The following is a 19,381-nucleotide window of genomic DNA, read 5'->3' on the forward strand; positions in this document are numbered from 1 at the left end:
AGTCAATTTTTAACAGAGCAGTTTCCACATATACTAAGTCAGCAGAGAAACAGCCATAGACTAGCTGTAGTCTCAGCCACATTTTCTCACCAAACTCTGCTCTACGGAAATGACTAACTTCCTCACTGCTCTAACTCCCCAGAGAGGCTCCAATTGGTGGATAGCCAGAGCGCCTCAAGAGTAAGGATTTGCAGCCTCAGGAATGGGAGAGGGGGCTGAATGTGAATCTATAAATTATACCAGTGCTGGAGAATTTAGTTACAGGTAAGGAACGGTTTGTGTCCAACACTGGATCTTTAAAAAATTAACCTAACTCAATTATGACTCGCAAAGCAGTATCACAGTTAGTATAAACTTAAACAGGCAGAAATTAGGGTCACATTAAGGAAGAGATTGAGCAGCACTGCCTGTGCATCTGCCATCTCGGATGTAGTCTGAATGTTGACAGTAATCTATTAACATGTGATGGAATCTATCGTTACTGCCTTTCAAATATCCTTCTTTAGCACTCCAGGGGAAAAATGCAGCTGTGCTTCTTGTGGAAGGAGCCTCTGTTCTGAGACAGAGATGCTGTCAAGCCATGGCAGAAGATGCAAGCTATGATCCAGAAGGCAGTGTCCTTCTCTGAGAAAGGGTAACTAACCTTTGTTGGAATTACCACAGGAAACACAAAGTTTATCTGACTTTCAAAAGTCCCTCGTTCTAGCATTGAAAAGCATCAGGCATTGTTTAAAACCCTGAGAATGTAGGGCTTCTTCTACAGAGGTAGGCAGCCGAATGAAGGACTTTCTGAATACGTCTGAGACCTCTGCCCTCCGGCATGTTGATGTGCAGTCCTTTCTCCTCAGATGTCCAGACAGCATGTGCAAAGATCTTGTAGATTAGCGTCTCCCCCACCCATTGAAAGCATCTGTCTTACGTTTAAACTGCACCCCATCTATCATTTAAATTTTTTGTGATAAAGGTCTTACAGATACTGCAATCCTTAGGAACATGTCACAGCATAGGAAGTAAATGAGTTTTATGCGGGGTTTGTTGTGTAATTTCCCCGCACCACTCATGGGACGATAGATCCGAAGAGCGTCTTTGTCTGGGAGGTCGGTCATCCACCCAAGTACAAAAAGCGCGGCAACTGTTTTCTTCCTTCAGCTGGGGATAGGAGGGATCCAATTGAGAAGACTGGGTGGAAAAAGATACCGGCTTTCTACAGGAAAGAGCAGAGCATCGAGGTTTACCAGTTGTCAGCTTGACATGCAGTTAAAGATCTGACATTGCACGTTTGTGAGGAGTTGGAGGCCTAAGCCTCTTGAACTTTTTGGCCAGAGAGCACGTCGTAAAATGAGGTAGATGGGCTATAGCTACCGCATGGCTTTTTCCAGTGTTGTTTGAGAATGTGTGTACAGTGTTATAATAACATTGACTACTGAGGTTTTTCAGTATAACGGGAAAAAACTGAAGCAGGAAAATCTATTGAATCCAGGGCTGTGGAAGTTATTTGTCAAAGGAACCCAGATAATGTAAGCGCAACGTATGTACTGCAGCCAGCCATGAATGTAGGTAAAACAGGACTGCGCACTCACAGGTTACTTATTGCAGCATCTAGGTGTTTGGCAATGCAGGCTCCTGCAAGCACAAGTTTAAATTTCACCTGGAACTTAAATGTCACTGGACAACATGATCACAGGTTTTTATCTCGCGGACACGGGTTCTGGCCCAAGTACAGGTTATTTATCTTGGTGATTTGGGGGTGAGGTCAGAGGACACCCAACTGTATGTGTGAAAGATTATATATTTCAACTACTTCAAGTGGTACGGGACTATAGGAGTAGATTTTACTCATCGACTTAGGGGCTCAGACGACACAAGCATATGAGCACCAGTTTTTAGTTATCATTGCAGATATGTGATGTATAGAGCAGCCATTACTTGAACTCTTACAGCTTTGTAAAGACTTTGACCTGCAGTTAAGATTAATCCTCTAGGGGATCTCCATAGGGGGATTCTATTCTCAACCATGTTAGGTGTGGGTTATCTCAATGGATGAGGTATTTAGTAACGGGAAAGGATTGACATCGCGATCTACGACCCGAAACCATGTGTATGTGGAGTGAGAAGTGGGTTGTTTCAGAGAGGTCATTTGGCGGTTGTGGCACTGCGCCCAAATCCATCCCTGCTGCTGTTAACTTACTACAAGTTGGGAAGTGTTGATCGCTACCAATGTAATCAAGTTACTCATGTTCGCTCATTCACAAACCCAGATGGCCCCTTGTGTAGAAAATGTTAATGCCTTGTTTCATTCTGTTTTACACACAGGAACTAAAGCATCTTGGCTTGATGAGGAAGAATAAGGGAAGCAAGAATGGGAGTAAATCATGTATGCTCCATTGCACAAGTCCAGGCCACTTTCTGCAGAACACGAGATGAGTGACACAGGTAAGCTGGCCTGCTGCCTTCTGTGTATTGGAGTATGTTAGAGTTAAATATTGATAGTCCATCCCGATTGTCGGTTAGAACTTTCTTTGGATCATGGCTTTCCATAGCTATCCGGCCCCCCACGCCCTGCCCCTCCCCGCCCCAATCATTTTTCCAGACTTGTGTTTGTTCCAGTGAGCTTGACAACAGTGCAAGGCATTTGGAGGCGTTCTATGACGTTTTGAGTCTTAGTCCTCTGATATCAGGGTAACACCCCCTTTCTGAGTGAGTGGCTACAGCGCTCTCATGACAGGCTCCACAATGAGTATGCTTGCAGCCCATGGATTCAGGCCCATTTAAGTGTTCCTCCTTTTGAAGATGGCTTCTGGCTTTCTGGAGTAAAGGTTGTGTCCCATTCTAATAAATGAGTTCTCTTCAGTTCACTTGTCTGGGACATCTATGAAGTTTGTGTGTTGTGTCTCCGGAGGGTTCATTGGGCCTTGTGGTTCATGGATAGCCAGGTGAGGCCGTTTGTTCTTGCTGCACTTTTTTAAATGCATTCTCACTGGATGAAACATAATGGCCCTCATTCTGACCTTGGCGGGCGGCGGAGGCCGCCCGCCAAAGTCCCGCCGTCAGGTTACCGTTCCGCGGTCGAAAGACCGCGGCGGTAATTCTGACATTCCCGCTGGGCTGGCGGGCGGCCGCCTTCAGGCCGCCCGCCAGCCCAGCGGGAAAGAGGCTTCCATGATGAAGCCGGCTCGGAATCGAGCCGGCAGAGTGGAAGCTGTGCGACGGGTGCAGTTGCACCCGTCGCGTATTTCACTGTCTGCCCAGCAGACACTGAAATACATTTAGGGGCCCTCTTACGGGGGCCCCTGCAGTGCCCATGCCAGTGGCATGGGCACTGCAGGGGCCCCCAGGGGCCCCGCGACCCCCCCTACCGCCATCCGGTTCCCGGCGGGCGGACCGCCGGGACCTGGATGGCGGTAGGGGGGGTCGGAATCCCCTCGGCGGCGCAGCTAGCTGCGCCGCCTTGGAGGATTCCAATGGGCGGCGGTACACTGGCGGGAGCCCGCCAGTGTTGCCGGTCCGACCGCGGCTTTCCCGCCGCGGTCGGAATGCCCATTGGAGCACCGCCGGCCTGTCGGCGGTGCTCCCGCGGTACTCCAACCCGGCGGTCATGGACCGCCAGGGTTGGAATGACCACCAATGTGTTTTTGTTTTTTTTAATTATTATTATTGTTTTTAGCCACACTGCTATACAGATTGGCTACAAATCATTTCGAAACTTGGCAATGCCCATGCTGTACAGCATGAACAAAAGGAAATGGCAGAGCCACAATTCTCAAAAACGATCTCTATTGGCCTTGCTAATGCTTGTGTCTCGGCCAACACCCCTACGATTCTGTGCAAATCAGTTGCATGAAAAAGGGGAAAAAATGGCTTTTGGCAAAAAATCCTATCACAAAGAAAAAGCAACTGCACCCATGGCTTAGATGTAATATATTTAAAAGCATAAAATATCTGTTGTCACAATAAACATCCATTTTTAAGGAGAAAAGGGCTTCTTCGGGGTGCATGTGACACAGAAACACAGTTAAAAATGGCAAGAAGTTCAACAAGGACAACAGGGTTAAAAAATAAATAAAAGTAGTACCTCAATCACAGTGCAATCAGTGGAAGGACAGCAATCAAACTGAAGCAATCAGTACTTTGTCCATGCTCCAGCATAAGAAAAAGGAAGTGAAGCTTGCACCTGCTAGTCAATTAGATGGCAGCAAATAAGAGTGACAAGGAAGCCAATGAATGTTAAGCGATGTGCGGGCTGCAAGCTCTTGAATACAATTTTTCTCGTAAGTGAGAGCACGCGCAGCACATTAGCTGTCACAGGCAAGACCTAAAATGAACAGTACTGCTTATTTGACCTTGAATAATACACACTGATTTATTGAAATCATCGGAGTACCACCTGGTCTGTGGTTTGACAGAAGTGTGATTGAATGTGACTTGTACAACCCAGCCACAGATGCAAAGCTCTTCCACACAACGGATGTGTTACAGGGGATGGTGCTGAAGACGGAGGAGATGGAAGGAAGGAGCAGGGAAAACCGCATCAGAGCTGGATATGTATCCTGTAGTGGAGGAGTGTATTTGAGTGAATCTTCAGTGGAGTGTCAAACAGTGAGGGGAATGACTCAGCAACAGGTGAGAGATTCGAACAGGCTTGGAAATTTCTAGCCTGGCATCTGGGTGTTCATACTGTGAAGCTGTTTAGCTTGAAGAGATGTGCTCAGCTCCTTGCAGAAGCAGAGAAGGGATTGAGTCTAGCAGACCTGGACCTGATTTCCAGTCTGGTGAGGCCACATTTCACTTTTGCTCTACTAGTGTGTGTAATCTTGGTTACCAGATACAGGATCTTTGAACTCCTATTCACTGTCCAGTAATTTGTTCGTTCCTGGCTAAAGGTTAGTGAGCATCTCAGTCCCACAGCTAAGAGACTTGGCTAAAGCTTTTGCAGTGAAAGGAACCATCTTCTGAGTGAAAGACGCAGACTGCCCATTACTACTAAAGACAGACATCTTTTGTGACACTACGTTGTGTTGCAGCCAAAGTCATAGGATTTGATCAAGAATCTACAACAGCTAAAATGTACCTGTCTTGGATTGATCAGAGTGAGTGGGCATGTGTCATCAGGTGCCCACTTCTAATCATTGCTGTTCTGCATGAATTGGCTTCTCTTTCAGGTCTTTGGAACAATTTTGTGTTTAAAATTGATGTTAAGTCCCTGTACCCCTAAAACTTAAACTATGACAGGGATAGGAACTTTTAGGTCTGCATTCTGCATGGCCAGTAATGCTTGTCCTCCCACAATTTAGGCCATGGAATCTAATAAGGTTTTATTGCAGTTCTACAGTGGTATAAAGTCTGAGCAAACCTATCCGTATGCAAAACAGTGTTTTAGGGTCGTAAGGGCATCCAGTATACATGGAGGTTTTCAGAATGACCAGATGGTATTGCAAGATTTAATGTGTCAATACAGTAGGATTGTATGTTACCTTTGTCTGCTGCTGATTTAGTGGAGGCTAATGACAGCCATCTCACACACACAATGATCTGGAATTGGGTATGCTATCCTTAAAGGCAGCTTCCAGTATGGGTATTGGTAACCTAACAATTATTTTATTTCCTGTGACTGTTGGTCTTTCTTTTATAATAGTTGTCTGTACTCCTGTCAGTATTTTTTCTACAGGTGATAATTATTTTCTGCAGTCAAGTACAAATGTATAAGTTGTACACCATGGGTGTACCCTTTGTTATAGAGGACATACGTGTAGACAGATGTGCTTGGAACAACCCTTGTAGAGTGATTCAATTTATTACTTCTGGTTTAGAATTCTTTCTACCTGGTTATGTTCGTACATTGGTTTTAGTTGTGTGTTCATCGAGGAGTGATCTGCAACAATCACTCCCTGGTATCGAGGTTCACTTAGTATGTTTTTTTTTACATCCTGTTGAGTCTGCCACATAAATGGGTACGTGAATGAACCTAGTGTTTATATCTCAAAGGGGTATTTATGGAATTGCCTTTGTCTCAACCTGAATGATTTTACAAAGAGATGGGGCTTGTTTTGTAGGCCACTGACTTCAGTAATTTGGCAGATTTGAGACGGAGGATAGGCATGGATGAGTGAGAAAGCCAGATGATCTGAATGATCTCTAAAGTATCCAGAAATTTGAGAGGAGACTTCAAACAAAAAAGACTATGAGAGAAAGGTCTTCAAGAGGACATGAAGAGGAGACTTACTGAAAAGAGTGAGAAAATGACCATTTCTGGGAGATGTTGAGTGACTTACCCAAATTACATGGTTCTACTCTAGGACAAGCCTGTTAGCCTTGCACAGAAGATATAACTATCCATAGATAGTTCTTGAAGTAACATTGACACAGAAGAGACCGCTATCCCCAAAAGGGCATAGAAGTGTGAAATTCATGCAGCTTATCAAGTGGATGTGAGACTTGACCCAAATAGTTCCTCGCCTATAGGGGTTTTATATTCAAGTTTTGTTTTTACACAAATATTGAGCTTGATGAGTCAGTCACATTGAAGCAAGGGGCATTGATATCCAGAAGGTTGCAGAGCTGAAGCTCAAACCAAAATAATCTATGGGTAATGTTTGACAGGAGAAACTCATCCAAAGAAAACCATGAATTTCAGATGTTGGACACAACACCAGTAAGGCGGATTTGCTAAAGCATGCAACGTGGGAGATACTCTCGTAAGACCTCTGCTCCAGAAAAATGCAATGATCAGTCACTCAGAGACGATGAGTTGAGAATCTTTCTAGGAAAACTGGTATTCGTGGTTTATCCATAAGACACATTGTGTTTATTTGAAGGTGGGGGAGACATCTGGCTTGCAGCAACGCCACTTGCATGTGATAGCAGCTCCTCTAGTAGAGAAGTAAGCAAAACATTCTTCCTCTTAGGAAGTGACGATATTTCAGAGAGAGGCCGGTTGTCACTGCAGTGTGGCACTGGGGTTAATATCCAACAAAGATAGTTGTTTTTTCCCACTACATATTAGACACTAAGGCATCGTAACATTTAGGAATGAAACTCTCAAAGATGACACAAAGTTAAGACAACACAAAGTTAACAGACGAAAAAGCAACACCCATTTCCTCTTTACCAGTGGGTGTGATGGTAAATACATTATTTTATTACATATATACAGCCTGATTAGAGAAAGGGCACTCTTGAAGCTTTGAATAGGAGGTGGTATATGCTGGCACAACTGGTATTTGCCGGATGTATGTGAAGATGATGGTTGCCAGTCCACCAGACACACAACTGATGCGATCGTAAGCTCAATTCCTGACAGAAATCAGTGTAAACTCCAGCTTGAGTGAGGTTTACTCCTTGTTTAATTTTTCCACAATGGGTGTGACTGAGTTGTCAGTTATATAACATGCCTTAGCTGAGGTATAGGTTTGGCAGGATCCAAAATGGCTGCAGGCAGTTAAGCAGTTTGGGAAGGAAGCCTAGTTATGTACAGTGCAACTTGCCTGTTTGTGTTGGAGTTGGTGGTAACCCAGGACACGTTTGCTCCACCCTGTAGCAGCAGGGACCGTCGAGACATGTTGGGCCGTGAGGAGGCCTGACAGGTGACTTTGGCACACTAGTGGAGATGAAGGCGATTACCTCATTTGGTGAAAATGGTCCAGTGGAGCAGATGCGTCACGGACGTTGAGCAGGATTTGATAGGAATGGGTGCAAGTTGTTTGCTGGCGTACAAGGATGCAGTTTGCTGCTCTGAGAAACAATTGTAATATTGTTGTGTTTGGGAGCGGTAACCAGTTGTTCTGAAAAGGTGTGGGAAAGAGGAAGGTTATGTAAAGGAGATCAGTAGAATTTTATTTTTGAGGTGAAAATTAGTACATTCATGAAAATATTCTCTGCCATACAGTTACTATTTTTTAGCACTGGGACTACACCACCATAGAAGCAAGGTACACCAAATTATTGATGAGTCCCAGGTCGCATGATTCAATTTGGTATAGCAATTGTGAAGAATTACTGATGGAATGGTAAAAATTACTTCTGGTATGCTAGACCAATCATTTTGCCATGGAGCTCCCAATGGTAAAGTGGCCCTCCTCTAAGCTAAGAATAACCCCCCCCTCCCCACCCACCTGGTGTCAGCACTAGCTTTTTGTCTGATGTGCAAAGAATCCCTTCTGTGTGGCCGGGCCTCCCACCTAGATGTCAGTAGTGCACATTCACAAAGGTAACACACAAAACTTCACACCCTAAAAGACTCGCAATCTCACTCACTCTTGCATACACTCTCACATATTTTCTTACAACTTCTCCCATACTCAATCACATATAAGCGCGATTTGCTCACTGTCGCTTCACGTGCTGTCACACTGTCTGACACAAAAACACTCACCTTCTCTCACACACTGTCACTATACTCCTATTTTTACCAGTCGACTGGAGTCATGTTGGAATAACTTTACACTGCTGCTATCACTGCTACACCGTTCTGGTCAGCTACTGAAGATTGGTAAATACATTTTCTATATACATTTTTCAAAAGCCAAAATGACAGTCATTATGTGAATTAATTAGTGAACTTCTATATAACAGGTGACAGAGTTTAACTTTAGTTTTAAAGGCGGACTAAGTAGTAATTCAATTGGAAATGGAGCATTTTGTAAAATGTAAACATACGGCACCAATCGTATGTCGTTTGTGACTCCCTCAGGCTTTCCTGGCTTTTTAGCCTCAAGTTAGGTTTTGCAGACTCTAAATACAATGTTTATTTAAACAAAATAGAAGTCACAGAATGCTCTAATGTGGTGCCTGGAAATCCTTGTTGAAGTTGTAGAACAAAGCACTGACCAGTTTGCAACTAGGTAAATAGTGTAAGAAATTAAGGCCCTCATTATGACAGTGGCGGTAAAAACCACCCGCCGCGACGATGGCCGCCAAAAGACTGTCACCATAGCTACCAGCCGTCCGCCACACTATGACCGTAGTCGGAATTCTGCTGGAAGGATGGCGGAATTCTGGCTGTGGCCATGCCGGCGGATGATGGTAATGTGGTGCTGCTGCCAGCCTGGCGGTGTTCTGCTGGTGGACGCTGCTGCTGGCAGCAGCGCCCCGTCCCGTCTCCTGCCGGAGGACCCCCTGAAATCATGTACGTTGGGTGCTCCGAAAGAGGAGGGGGAGGTGGAGGGTGTTGTGTTTGGGGGTGTATGTTTGTGTCTGCGTGAATGCGGGTGTGCGTGGCGTGTGGTATGTGTGTGGATGTGTGAGTGCGTGTATTGTGTGAATGCGTTTGTGCTTGGATGTGTGTGTGAATGGATGAAAGCATGCGTGGGTGCATGTGGGTATGAGTGTGTGTGATGGTGTGTGTATGTTGGGGGTGGGTCTGGAGAGGGAGGAGGGGTGGCAGGGAATCTGGGGAAGGGGGCGGGGAAGACCCCTATCAGTGACAGGGAAGGAATTCCCTGTCACCGATAGTGCCTACCACCATGGTTTTCGTGGCGGTAAGCATGCCACGAAAACCATGTTGGTAGGCGGGGTCATAATCCCGCGGGCAAGCTATTGGCGGCCGCCTGGCTGGAGACTGAAGTCTCCAGCCCGGCGGCTGTTACCGCTGTAGCGGACGGAGTGGTACATTGGCGGTTTGGCTTGAGCCAAACCGCCAGTGTCATATTGTGGGGAAAAGTACAGCCAGCCTGTTGTCAGTACTTTTCTCCATAATACCGCCGTCCACCAGGGTTGTAAATAGGGCCAAAGTATCCGTTTGTGCTTTTCAGCCTTTGTTATTTGTCAGGATTCAAAGGTGCCTCAATGCAATGGTGAAAGGACGGTAATTACATATCAGGATCTGATTTAAGAATTCTACTGCTTGTGTGCAAGCATTCATAGGCCTCTAAAACAATGGAGATTGATGACACACAACTGCCCACCACAGTGTAAGCCCCATGGGAAGTGGGCAGCATCTTACATAATCACCTGTAACCAACTCTCCTCCTGTTGTCACGCTGTGTAGCAGCATCAGCAGTAACAGCCATCTGTGTGACTGTGAACCGCTTGGATAACTAAGAGTGGCAGAGGATCCCGCGAAACCACCTTAGATAGTAACCGCCATCTGTGTGACTGTGAACCTCTTGGATAACTACGTGTGGCAAAGCATCCTGCAAAACCACCCGAGGTAGGAACAGCCACCTGTGTGACTGTGAACCTCTTGGATAACTACATGTGGAAAGCATCCTGCAAAACCACCCGAGATGGGAACAGCCATCTGTGTGACTGTGAACCTCTTGGATAACTACATGTGGAAAGCATCCTGCAAAACCACCCGAGATAGGAACAGCCATCTGTGTGACTGTGAGCCTATTGGTTAACTAAGAGTGGAAGAGCATCTTGTGAAACTACCTGAGATAACAACAGCCACCTGTGTGAGTGTGAACCTCTTGAGAGGTGAAGAGACGTCTTTATAAAATGAAGAGCTTTCTATGTAACAGCCTTTATTAGAAAAAGCCTCAAACGCTGCATTGAAAATTACCCAGGGCAAACCATCTGAGAGAGGAACAACTTTCTATGTATCTACCTTAGACAGAGAAAAAGAACCTCTAGTGAGACAGCCTCTAATACAGGAACAACCTTTTGTGTAACTGCCTGAGACAGAGAAAAATAACCTCTGAGTAACAGCCCCAAATGCAGGATGGGCCTGCTGTGAAGCAATTAGGCAGAGCCTCCTGGTTTACCACCCAAGATAGGAAAAGCCTTCCAAGCAGAATAATTCCTTAATCTGATGGAAAGCCTTTACTTTGCCGGTATCCACACTGGTTCTGCGGTATTGAATGTTTTTTTTTCCCAGAATGATCAAAGATTACTGTGTTTTCAGAGAGAGAAAACTAACCTGTCAAGCAGTCTTACGCATGCTCTTGTGGATGTGTGGCATACTGTAATGATGTGCCCTTTACCACACCCCTGTCGGGTAGACCTGGTGGTCTTAAGAAGGCTGACACAGGTTTTGTAAAGGTCCTCTTGGGGCAGACTTGATGCCAGATTGTATCATTGTGAAGTAGTAATAGCATTCTGCCATTTGAATCATAGGTATTTTTGATGCTTAGAGTGGTGGATGAGCACGTGGGAGCTTGCATCCTAGGATGCCAAATCCATGCTCCCACCAGGAACTAAAGAACTTCTTGCTGGATACCAATGTAAAAGTTTTTTTTTTTTTTAACTTGTTTAGTTAACGCAGATCTAAAATTGGATGTTAGGTGCTCGATTTGTTCCTGACAAAGACACATAAATAGAACTGTTTGTTTCACTTGAACAAGAGAACTGTCTTGAAGGCTCCCTTTCCTGTCATGGGTGGGTTCAGCCTGGCGTAGCTAGAAGTGGTGGTGTGTCGACTTGCATGCTGGCACCCGGGGAGGTTTCTGGTTGAACTCAAGGGGATGCCAGGTTGCACTTAGTCTAAATCCCATCTATCTGATGGTGTGGAGAAGGGCAGAGATGCTCCATTACCAGCCCGCCCACAAGATTGTGGTGTCTTCTGTGGGTTTGGCAGCAGCCCAGGACTGTGGTTGCAAGTAATTCTGGTGGTAAAATCGTTGATTTGGATGCCTCCATTGAAATTGGTATATTTGAAATCCTCCTTCATAAGAGGACTGGCCCCTACCTCTGGCATCGTAGCTGAAGAATTCCCAGCAAAATGCAACACCCGTGTCAGTTTTGGTATGTTGGAGAGCGCCGTCCACATGTTTGCCTATCAGGGCCCACCGCTGAATGTCTGAATGACAAAATACCTTAGTCACAAGTAGGGTAGGCAGCGTTCGGTTCTCCCAGCGGGAACAGGTGATATGCGTAGACTTTGAGAACATTGACTGGTATTACCATCACCTTAACTACTAACAACCCTCCCCATAATTTTCTTGAATAGTCATGCTCAACAAAATCAGCTAGCTATAGAATGGAATATGGAACGGTGTACTAGACCATACTGGTGACACCATCTGTATTTTGATCTACCTTTTCCACAATGAGTTTTGGTAGTCCTACTCGAAAGAACTGTCCATACAAATTAATGGGGTGTTGAATAATATGTTGCACCATACACTTTTTTTTGCAACCCCAAATGCGCAACAGGAAGAATATAAGCGTTTGTGTTTTTTTGCATACATATGACTTGGTTGAATGGGACAACACATCAAGAGAAAAGAACCAGTAATGAGTTTAAAAAAAAAAAAACTCCTAAAAGTTATTTCAAGCTTGGGATGAATAACTGAAGCTGCTTGAGGACATACATAAAATAGGCATATGTCAGTGTGACCTGCAAGGGTTCGAAGTTGACTTATTAAATAAACAATTAATAAAATACCATAAGATGGGATGTTGTAGTGCGGCGGCAGGCTCGAACGAGGCAAGCGACCAGGAATACGACTGAATGGGCTTTTCTTTCCCAAATTCCCCAAAACACGCACATGTGATGTATCGCAATATCGCAAGACGCCATGTTGCCTTGATCGATTTATCCGCAGCAGCCGCTGGGCACAGAAACAGGAGAGAATGTGCAATGGTGGCGACTTTAGGTGAACAAATGGAACCTGAGCCTTGATTAAGTAAGGGGGGAGTGGAATATGGTAAAGACTCGCAATCTTTATTGAATGTGTGACTAATGTAGTGGAGCCCACGCCCGGGGCTCCTGTTACATGAAGCATGAATGTATGCTATGCAGGATCAATGGGCACGTATGTAAACGGGAACATGTGTAACCAACATGCAGTGACCTTTAACCAAGATGATATTGAAGTAAGTACACTTTTCCATTGATATGGCCAAGTTTACTAGTGTTACGAAATATAATTATTCCTATATTTATCCAGACCGGGTGGGGGCGGGGGGGGGGGCAGCATTTGCACTCACTAGCTATGGATGTGTAACAAAATAAGGGTAATCTAACGGTACTCAAAAGAATATACAATAACTATCATAAAAAATAGTATGCAATATTATGATTGTGACACCACATAAGTATTCCTTTAGATTAAGGAGAAGGTGTACTGCCACAGCGTTAGGACTTATGCCTTAAAGTCGTGCTTTTTCGTAGGATTCTGTGAGCAGCGCAAATCAGAAGAGTCTCCTCCCATAATTAACTTTACGCAACAACATCCAAGTAGGGAATAGAGGCTGTCCTAATTAGAGAGCTGTTATGCTTCCATTTCTTACATTCCACCCCCTCTTATTTGTTCCACACAAGTGTGTGACTACAGGAGTGGTTCTTCCCTGGCTGTGACTGCTTGTTTAATAACCCAACAATATTAGTTTAAGTATGTGCACTAGCCATGCATGCTCACCAGTGTACTTTTCGGGTGTCTAGTGTGCTGTGATTTTCACAAGTGCACCACGACAAGTGCACTAGCATTAGAAACAGGACAATTTGTGCATGGAACATGAATTTAAAACTCAAAAGGTGGTTACTGACTAAAAGGCCAGACCTTTAGAGTTTTTAAGTTAATTTTGGTCTGTTTTCCTACAGGTAAATATTTGTAGGATGGACATATAAATACTAATTTGTACATGCACTAAGAGTAAGTTTTAAGGACAGACAGTAGGGATACGTTGGGCTGCCCTGACGAAGGCCCTAGACCCTCTTTCTGAGGGATCTTATGGAGGACAAACATGTTGTTGATTGACAAATAGAGAGGATGTTGGAGAGACACTCTCTCGGTAACTTTTCCCTGTTTGTTTTTAATCCAGCCCCGTGAACCCTGGGTTTAAGCAGAGGTTGTTTTCCATAAAAATCTGGACCACTTATATGACTAGCAAACATTTACTCTTATCTCCCTCTCAAGAAGGTTGAGACCATCCTGTTGGCACCATCTTAAGATGGCGAAGGGGACTGGTCGATGATGATGATGCATGCTGCTAAGTGTGGGTGAGGCCTTTCCATCCAAATAATTTTTTGCTTTTTGTTCCTTTAAATATAGTCGTTATTCCATAATGAGTACAGGAATACACAACCTGATACATATTTTGTGGTTTTTGACTTTCATTTTGGAGGATGTACGGCGGGAAGACCTCTTGCTCTCCTGTTGTGTGAGTCAGGGGGCCAGCAAGGTCCTCAGAAACAGCTACCTTGAAGGAAGAAGCGGTCAGTAAGTTCTAGGAACCTTTATCCCTTTGCTATTGGTTCCCATGGAAGTGGTCCTGATGGAAGGGATACACAGGGTGCTGAAGATACTCAAGGATGCTGTGGGTGCAGTGTGGTCAATGGGAGTCTTACAGTGGTTACTTCTCAGTCCACGGGGGAGAGAGATGAGGTGGTCAGGTGGTCCTGGCCATGGGATCGACATGCCTCGAACAGTCGCAACTGGACTACCAGTCACCTGGTATTGTAATCTCAGGATTCTGCAGTGGTAACTTACTGTAAGGAATCTGCAGTGCTAACTTACTGTAAGGAAATGCCTCCTTGGCATGGTTACCCCCTGACTTTTTGCCTTTGCTGATGCTAAGTTTTGATTTGAAAGTGTGCTGAGGCCTGCTGACCAGGCCCCAGCACTAGTGTTCTTTCCCTAACCTGTACTTTTGTTTCCACAATTGGCACACCCTGGCATCCAGTTAAGTCCCTTGTAACTGGTACCCCTGGTACTAAGGGCCCTGATGCCAGGGAAGGTCTCTCGGGGCTGCAGCATGTCTTATGCCACCCTGGGGACCCCTCACTCAGCACAGACACACTGCTTGCCAGCTTGTGTGTGCTAGTGAGGACAAAACGACTAAGTCGACATGGCACTCCCCTCAGGGTGCCATGCCAACCTCACACTGCCTATGAAGTATAGATAAGTCACCCCTCTAGCAGGCCTTACAGTCCTAAGGCAGGGTGCACTATACCATAGGTGAGGGCACAAGTGCATGAGCACTATGCCCCTACAGTGTCTAAGCAAAACCTTAGACATTGTAAGTGCAGGGTAGCCATAAGAGTATATGGTCTGGGAGTCTGTCAAACACGAACTCCACAGCACCATAATGGCTACACTGAAAACTGTGAAGTTTGGTATCAAACTTCTCAGCACAATAAATGCACACTGATGCCAGTGTACATTTTATTGTAACATACACCCCAGAGGGCACCTTAGAGGTGCCCCCTGAAACCTTAACCGACTATCCGTGTAGGCTGACTAGTTTTAGCTGCCTGCCACACACCAGACATGTTGCTGGCCACATGGGGAGAGTGCCTTTGTCACTCTGTGGCTAGTAACAAAGCCTGTACTGGGTGGAGATGCTTCACACCTCCCCCTGCAGGAACTGTAACACCTGGCGGTGAGCCTCAAAGGCTCACCCCCTTTGTTACAGCACCACAGGGCACTCCAGCTAGTGGAGTTGCCCGCCCCCTCCGGCCACGGCCCCACTTTTGGCGGCAAGGCCGGAGGAAATAATGAGAAAAACAAGGAGTAGTCATTGGCCAGTCAGGACAGCCCCTAAGGTGTCCTGAGCTGAGGTGACTCTAACTTTTAGAAATCCTCCATCTTGCAGATGGAGGATTCCCCCAATAGGATTAGGGATGTGCCCCCCTCCCCTCAGGGAGGAGGCACAAAGAGGGTGTAGCCACCCTCAGGGCTAGTAGCCATTGGCTACTAACCCCCCAGACCTAAACGCACCCCTAAATTCAGTATTTAGGGGCTCCCCAGAACCTAGGAACTCAGATTCCTGCAACCTAAGAAGAAGAGGACTGCTAAGCTGAAAAACCCTGCAGAGAAGACGGAGACACCAACTGCTTTGGCCCCAGCTCTACCCGCCTGTCTCCCCACTTCTAAAGACACTGCTCCAGCGACGCTCTCCCCAGGGACCAGCGACCTCTGAAGCCTCAGAGGACTGTCCTGCATCTAGAAGGACCAAGAACTCCTGAGTACAGCGGCTCTGTTCACCAAAGACTGCAACTTTGAAACAAAGAAGCAACTTTGCAGCAACTTGGGCTTCCCGCCGGGAGCGTGAGACTTGACACTCTGCACCCGATGCCCCCGGCGCAACTTGTGGAGAACAATCACTTCAGGGAGGACCCCCCGGCGACTGCGAGACCGTGAGTAGCCAGAGTTGCCCCCCCCTCCGAGCCCCCACAGCGACGCCTGCAGAGGGAAGCCCGAGGCTCCCCCTGACTGCGACTGCCTGCTTCCAAGATCCAACGCCTGGTAAAGACTCTGCACCCGCAGCCCCCAGGGCCTAAAGGATCCGACCTCCAGTGCAGGAGCGACCCCCAGGTGGCTTCGCTGAAGAGACCCCTTGGTCTCCCATTGAAACCTATTGAAAACCTGACGTGTGTTTGCACACTGCACCCGGCCGCCCCCGTGCTGCTGAGGGTGTACTTTCTGTGTGGACTTGTGTCCCCCCCCGGTGCCCTACAAAACCCCCCTGGTCTGCCGTCCGAAGACGCGGGTACTTACCTGCTGGCAGACTGGAACCGGGGCACCCCCTTCTCCATTGAAGCCTATGCGTTTTGGGCACCACTTTGACCTCTGCACCTGACCGGCCCTGAGCTGCTGGTGTGGTAACTTTGGGGTTGCTCTGAACCCCCAACGGTGGGCTACCTTGGACCCAAACGTGAACCCCGTAGGTGGTTTACTTACCTGCAAAACCTAACAAACTCTTACTCCCCCCAGGAACTGTTGAAAATTGCACTGTCTAGTTTTAAAATAGCTATATGTGATTTATGTTAAAACTGTATATGCTATTTTGCTAATTCAAAGTTCCTAAAGTACCTACCTGCAATACCTTTCATTTGAAGTATTACATGTAAATCTTGAACCTGTGGTTCTTAAAATAAAATATGAAAATATATTTTTCTATACAAAAACCTATTGGCCTGGAATTGCCTCTGAGTGTGTGTTCCTTATTTATTGCCTGTGTGTGTACAACAAATGCTTAACACTACTCCTTTGATAAGCCTACTGCTCGACCACACTACCACAAAATAGAGCATTAGAATTATCTCTTTTTGCCACTATCTTACCTCTAAGGGGAACCCTTAGACTCTGTGCATACTATTCCTTACTTTGAAATAGTGCATACAGAGCCAACTTCCTACACTTACCTTCTGGTTGACCAATCGGCACTCTGAGAGCTCTCCCTGATCCAGCAGACTACGGTGCAACTTTGAGCATCGGGTCCTGATCTCTGGTGCTGCATGGCGATGAAAAACTGTGGCTTAAAGATTTGGGGTGCAAGTCGCCCCAGCAGGCTTCTTCAGCTGTGGTGGCGCTGTGCTCCAAAGAGGTGGTCAGCCAGCTGTCCCTTGCCTTCTCTTGCTTTGGCTGGGCTCCACAGATGGCTTTTCCATGAGCCGAACACAACAGGCACAGTCCCTTCTCCTTTGCGAGGCACCAGGTGCAGCCGGTGCGTTCCGCTTCAGTGCAGCCTCTTCGGAACTTGGTGAAGCAGGGCAGTATTTCTTCTGTCTTTCTTCCAGTCAAGATTTGATTTTGAGGTGCCAGGGGTGCCCTTTTATGCTCAGAATATACCTGCAGGAGAGGTTTTGAGGTGCCAGGGGTGCCCTTTTATGCTCAGAATATTCCCGCAGGATAGGATGCAGTTGATGGCCAATGGGTTAACAGGTACCCTTCCTCCTAATGACCACTTCTTACAAAGCGTGGCATCTAGCTATCGCAAGATGCACCATTCTGCCCACTTCCAAGGGGGACTCCACACCCCCGGGAAAACCAATTTGGCAAAAAAGTTTCCCCTTCCCTGTCCCTAGTAGCAGCCTGTCTACCTGGACATTAGAGCAGTCCCTATCACAGATGTTTCTGATTTGCCCTTCAAAGGCAGCTTCTCCTTTGAAACTTGCGTTTTGAGCTAATACCTATGTGGCTTCCTGCAAGAGGAAAGTAAAATTCTCTCCTGTGCAGGCTTCCCAGAAATCTGACTTGGAGACAAATCCCCATGTGCAGCTGTTAAGGGCACATTAGAATAAAGGCATCAAAGTGGCAACTTTGTTAAAGTTGCACACTGCAACAGGTTACATTAATTTCGACTTTAGCATCCTGTCGGATTTAAGGTAAAAAGTGAGATTCCTTGGAGTACCCATTATGGTCGCACCTTTCCGGAGTTAGCACAGCTGAGGGGTCAACATGTAATTCTGTACTTGCCAATTGGGCAACCAAGTCTTTCCACATTGGAAATGAAAGTTTCATGTTTTTACTGTCAGAACATGTAAAATACAAGTTATGCTAGTGAAATGCTTCACAAGGCCTTAGGGCTCAATAGGCCTGCCACAGAGGTGACTTAAACATATTACAGGGAGAGCCTTCGCTTTGCCACTGCTTTAAATTGCAGAGTCGGGCTAGCAATTTAAAACTGCTCTTCCAGACTGCCATTGCAAACTGAAAGACTCTTTTTACCTGTGTCGCACCAAGGCTGGCACAACCAGTGCTGGAATCCCTGGGGTGACCTAACTTACATGCCCTGTGTACCCTTGGTACCTTATTTTAGAGACTAATAGCTAGTGCCAGTTGGGTGTGACACAATGCAACATACACATTTTAGAATCTGGGCACTGGCACTGAGGTCTGGTTAGCAGACCTCAGGACAAGTAAAAACAAAATCAGCAGCATCAGTCCAGAAAATTGGGGGTGGGGGCATACAAAAATATGCATTTACTTACACAACTGAATAGAGAAGTACTCTTAAGAAACAAGTCATATTTGTGGAGAAAAGCTTTACTTTTGAAGTACTATTTCATAGCTGACATAACATTATAAACATGTATTTACTTTTGCAAATCTTGTTTATCTACCTGAGCAACGAGAAGGATCCTCATCATGTTGAAAGACTTAAATATGTTTACCTCATGGTACACATTTTATTAAGCTAGTGATATAGGTTAGGGAAGTGATTATTTGACACCCATGTAAACTATAATTCTGTTGAATGTTTTATATTGCAGTGAAGGAAAACAAACAGGAATATATCCTTGAGCCAGAAAGCCTGTTCTGATAAACTAGAATGTAGTCCTCCTTATCTGTGAAAGAAGTGAAATATTCTTAAACCCTTATGACCTTGGCTACTTAAATATTTTTGGGGAATGTTGGAACTGAAGAGGTGTGAAGGTGTATTGCTTTGTAATAGAAGGTGTTTGGTGCTGCAACTCATTGATAAGGTTTTAAAGATCTTAACTTTATGTATAGAAATCCACTATAACCTAGCAGAAGCTGGTGACTAGTCAGGGTGGAAAAATCAATTGTCAGTTTTCTTTCTTATCTAATTCCCCATACTTGAGGTCTGGTGCTAACCAACATATTGCTCTTGTGGATGGTTGTATTTGGATTTGGTGAGGTGCAGAACATACACCAGTATTGTTTAATCTGAGCTATAAGGTTAGGGCTTTCTGATAACCTGTCCGTCTTTGGCTTAAACTTGTATGCAAGTCCAAAGGGCATCTCATCCTCCG

General features: G+C 45.7%; 1 protein-coding gene across 2 annotated transcripts in view; it reads left to right on the plus strand.

The window, feature by feature from the left end:
- The window catches only part of KDM6B (lysine demethylase 6B), a 511,446-nt gene that overhangs the window by 234,234 nt on the left and 257,831 nt on the right, over positions 1-19,381 (plus strand). For both annotated transcript variants that reach the window (XM_069218686.1, XM_069218685.1), the window contains one exon: positions 2,314-2,433. The gene's annotated coding sequence lies outside the window, so the exon portion shown is untranslated. The remainder of the gene's footprint in view (positions 1-2,313; positions 2,434-19,381) is intronic.

The sequence above is a fragment of the Pleurodeles waltl genome, chromosome 12 (assembly GCF_031143425.1).
Source record: "Pleurodeles waltl isolate 20211129_DDA chromosome 12, aPleWal1.hap1.20221129, whole genome shotgun sequence".
Taxonomy (NCBI): Eukaryota; Metazoa; Chordata; class Amphibia; order Caudata; family Salamandridae; genus Pleurodeles; species Pleurodeles waltl.